This window comes from Athene cunicularia (assembly GCF_003259725.1).
Source record: "Athene cunicularia isolate RWA chromosome 4 unlocalized genomic scaffold, athCun1 chr4_part2, whole genome shotgun sequence".
NCBI lineage: Eukaryota > Metazoa > Chordata > Aves > Strigiformes > Strigidae > Athene > Athene cunicularia.
Window position 1 is genome coordinate 4,384,440 of NW_020799099.1, and position 4,969 is coordinate 4,389,408.

The following is a 4,969-nucleotide window of genomic DNA, read 5'->3' on the forward strand; positions in this document are numbered from 1 at the left end:
GGGGGGGGGGGGGGGGGGGGGGGGGGGGGGGGGGGAAGTGTTTTAATTTTCACAACAAAAGCTTTCAGTGAGAAGAATAATCAAAAGTTTCAGTTCTTCTCTGTAGAGCCACCAGAAGTGTGGTGTTGCTGGAATTAGTCTTATGAACTCCCACTTAATTTTTTGTTCTCCACACAGAGAAACAAGAACACTTTAAGCTGGAAGATGGGAAAATGGACTAAATTCAAATGTACAGTGAAGGGTGGGAGGAATACCTTTGGGGAGGGGAAAAAAAAATTCTTAGGGCTCTCATATGTATTGCTATTGTAAACACCATTCAAATTCCTGAGGAGTTTAACTGCAAGATTTGGGTATGTGGTATCATTATTGTAGTAAAATACATTCTTCTGCAGATGGGAAACTAAAAGCAATGTCTTCTAATTTAATGCAAGATAATAACTGCAACCAAAGAATAAAGAAGAAAAAAAAGTCTATCATAATACAGAATATTCAGCTGGAAAAATATTCTGACCTTCACAGGGAGCTATCATTAAAAACTGCAGTATGGCATAAGAATACAGGAGAAATGTAGGAATTGCTATACTAGTTTAATCTCATGTTCTGTTTAATCTCATGTTCAAGTCTCAAAGATTGTCTGCCTTAACACAAAGGTTGTCTGCTTTACCATGCAATGCAGCACAATAGGAATAGATTAGTAGATAGAGCTGAAGCTTCTTTGTCTTCTTTGTGTGAGGTTCAGGTGTTGTACTTCAGATTAGATGTAGTCTGAGTTCCGGGGCTGAAAGTCTCCATTACATCTGTGTGTTAAAGGTTTGTTTCACTTTTTTAAGAGAAGTCTTTCTGGGATCCATCTGTGTCCTTGCTGATGGGAGCTACAGACATGCTGCACACTCAGGAGGAGACTGAGTGGAACAGGGATATGTGCCTTAAACAGTCAAGCATTTTCTAATGTATAAACTACTGTGAAAACAAGAAAAGTTTCCCTCAGTCTCTTTGTGTCATTCACTTCCCCTTCCTTGCTTGAGAGGGGCAAGGGTGTCTCAGTCCCCACAGCACCTCTGGAGGGCTGTCCTGCTTCACCCATTCTCCCAAAGGGGCACCTGATCTGCTCTCCCTCTTGGAAAAGCATCTTGATTCTGATCATAGCTTTCCTGACACTGCATGTCATTTTTGACCTTTCCTGTGCCTGACCTTGTGGCCCTGGATTGGGGTTTCTGCCCTCGCAGATATCGGCAAGATTGGTTTTACTCTGGCAAACATGGCACCCTGGGGCTGCAGGCAGAGATCAGGAAGGGGAGTGTGCTTGTTTGGAGGTAGCAAAGGAGAGCTGGCAGGACAGGTAGGCTGAAGAGCTGGCTTGCTGCCAGGAAATTGGGTGTAGAGGTAAGCCAGGTAGCATTTTAAGAGAACTGGTTGTGGTCATAGGCAGGAAACTTGGAAAGGATTAGGAAGGCTGGGTTGGAGCCAGCTGATCAAACTCAGGAGGATGGATAAGTCTTACTCTTCTTCAGGTCACACAAAACTGTCTGCTTCCTCCTCCTGTTGAGTTTTCAGCTTTCAGGAGCGATAATGAAAAGTTTTACACTTTTGGATGAAAATGTAATGGACTGTCAGTGCTTCTTGGCCTACATTCCCTCTTAGCCTCCCCTCTTACAAAGCACATGTGGAGGTGTGTAACTGTATGGAAAAGCCAAAAATCTGAATGGGAGAGGTGCAAGTGGAGCAAAAATGGAATAATAAGAGTTGTTGGAACAAGAAAACTGTAATTGCTGGGCAGGTTAGTGTGTGTCACAGCTTAAAAGATGACACTCAAGGCAGGGGGTTGAGAGAAGCAAAGTGGAGTAATAAACCAGGAACACAGAATCACAGAATCGTCTAGGTTGAAAAGACCTTGAAGATCATCCAGTCCAACTATTAACTGAACATTGATAGTTCCCAGTAGCGTGAAGGGAGATTGTGATGCCGACATAACCCACACTTGGAGTTTCCTCCCAAGGACCACTGTGGCCTGCTGCACGTGAACATTGTTAGCAAAGCAACAGGCATGGCCTAAGCAGATGGGCAGGTGGAACAACTGCAGATGTGTTCTTAGAAATGGGAGGATTATTAAAATTGTTTGAAAGATTTCTTACTACTTTCACTGTGTCTGCGTCTGCATGCCTGTAGATAAATGTTCTTCATGCAGGTGCTGCTGGTGGAGGGAGAGACTTAAATTCCTTTGTGGTTTCTGGAGAACTTCCACTGGTTTCACTGAAAATGCTGCCCTGAGGAACTACTGCAGTGTGGAAATATCTGGATTAATTAGCACTCTGAATACCTGACTAGTAGCATTTGTTTGGCTGGAAAAGCCAAACAAATTAGCCTTGGAGGAGAAATGAGTTTGAGCTGTGTGGCTTCTGTGCCAGCCCAAATTAAATTTCTTTTCAATGCAAATGCAACAAAGAGCACTCAATCATTGGGATTCCTTAGTACTTCTTCCACTAATCTTTTTATTAACCAGAAGTACACAAATGGGAAAGAACCAGGTTGTTTTTACAGCTATAAAATAAGCCCCAGATGCACATAAGGGAACTGCAGAGATGATGAGGGTCCAGCAGTGTTGATAAGAGCTTGGTGGTTGGGATTCATGCACTTGATCTGGGTTAACCCAAGTAATTAGTTCTGGTTGCTGTTCTCCCAGATTTACCATGTTGTAGAAGATGTTTCACGTATGATCTAATTGACAGGTGTCTGATTTGGTTCTTGAATGAGTAAGTTTGAGACTTTACTTTTGGCTGGGATAGGTGTCTTATTTATTTATTTTTATATGGCAAGTCATTAATAGGTATGCGCTTTCATTTATGAAGTTCTCTTGCTTTTAGAATAAGGTTGACCTAAACAGTGATGTATTGGAGGTTTACCCCAGTGGTTTTATCCTTTCTAAGTGGAGACATGAGTGTAGAAAGGTCTTTTACTTTTCCTCGTGTGGAGAGTTTCGGTACATGATTTGTTTTGCATTTAAACTGAGGTAAATTAAAGGTCTCTGCAATTTACCAGAGGCATATGGAAAACAGCAACTTCTAGATGTATGTAGAAGTTAGGGTGGCATGCTGATAGATATCTGGACTGCAGAATATATCTTGGAAAAAAAAAGCCTAATTTGTTCTTGTTTCCAAAAGCTGCTGTTGAGATAAGGATGGAAGAGTGGTGTGTCCTTGAAAGCAGCAGCTGTATCGTCTACTGAATTAAATAGGGTTCACTCTTGTATGACAGTATCTTGAGTAATATATAACAGACCTTCTAAAGCTTGAGGAATACTACATCCCTGTTGACAGTTTAAATTAATCTTAGTATATTACAAAAATTAAAAATCATTATCTTGTCCTTGTGTTAGGAAGCTTGTTACAAAATATATGGCTAGATGTAGTGTAAAGAAGTTTCAGTTAACTTTTCTGGATGTTAATCAGATAAGCTTTAAGATTTATGATAGAACTTGGAAGTCTTCATTGCGTAAAAATGAGTCCCCTTTGACACTTTGGGTAGTACCTAAAGCAGTTAGCTCACATGGCAAAAAAAAGCAGCAGCTCAGTATATCAGTTTAGGAGACAGCTGTAGAGCTGTATATATGTTTTTAGCTACTGTAAGCCTGTGTAAATTGTAGAATGTTCCCCTCATATTTTTTTAAATTATTTTTTTATTTTTCTTTAGTGTACTTCAGTGCACAGAGAATATCAGCCCAGGAGACTCTTCAAGAAGTTTTCAGTGCTCTGTTTGCAATACTTCCTTCAGCTCAGAATCGAGGTTTTGTGTCTGAGTTACTGGACTGCTGTCATATCATTGCTGGCCTCCCTTTGCATGTTAGCTTTCAAGCTTGTTAGTTTCTGTGAATCCTAACAGTGAAAGAAGTCAAATGCTTTCATTCCTATTTGCTGTAAGTAATGCATGAGGTGGCCTTGGAACTGCACTGCAGCATGCTTTAAGCTCAGAGTACTTGCTGTGTGTCTGTTTTATGTAGATATTGCTTTATGTGTTGCTTTTTTTTTTTTTGTTCTTTTTTTACTGGTTGTCCCATATAGTTATGAACAGCACAAGGAGGCATGCAGAGGGGATGCCAGATTCATATGCAAGGCAGATAGCTGCGGGAAGAGGTTCAAGAGTAAGGATGCCCTGAAAAAACACAAAGAAAATGTTCACAGTGGTAAGAGTTTAATGTTTCTTTGGAAAAACCCTCTAGCCTTAAATTTGCAAATCAGAGTAAACACTGTCTTTGGTTTCTTTTTTAATGGATTCATTTGTATCATAAAGAAAATTAAGAAGTAATTAATTGCAAGAGTAACTATTCCTCCTCCCTTAGGGAGAAATTACTGTATACCAGATGAATCGTTAGTCTACTGCAGAAAATGTAATAGGAATCTGGGGAACTTTAAACTAGGCAAATATTAAAGCAAAACATTTCAGTAGTGAGGAATCAACTACTGGCACAAACTGCTACAGGAAGTGGTGAGTTCTTGATCTTCTGGTATTTTCAGGACACAATGGAATGTCTTTCTGGAAGACATGCTTCACAAACGATTAGGCTTGATGAGGGTATTGCATAAAATTCTATAGCCTCTGTCATGCAGGAAGCCAGTCCAGACAATCCACTAGTCCAGCTAGGCCCTAGTGTTTTTATATCTGTGCACTGTGAATCAATAGTTTTCAATCAAACTTAGTTTTCATGAAAGGGCAGAATGCTGCTCTCAGGTCCACAATGCAGATCTCAGTTCTGGCATTCTGCTCTCTCTGCATGTTCCCTCTCAATGTCAATGGAAGAGCAGTATGTGTGGGGACAACAGAATACCAGAGTGCAAAGAAAACAGTCTTTAGTTGATGGTGACAGCACTGAGATGTTTTGTAAGATTTTCATTACATGAAATCTCTTCTGCCAAACTCTTACAGTGTACAGAAACCCTTCCATAACCATTCTTACAAAAGATTATATTTTTTTTTT

General features: G+C 40.3%; 1 protein-coding gene across 5 annotated transcripts in view; it reads left to right on the forward strand.

The window, feature by feature from the left end:
- The window catches only part of PRDM5 (PR/SET domain 5), an 83,647-nt gene that overhangs the window by 17,940 nt on the left and 60,738 nt on the right, over positions 1-4,969 (forward strand). The window lies entirely within an intron of this gene.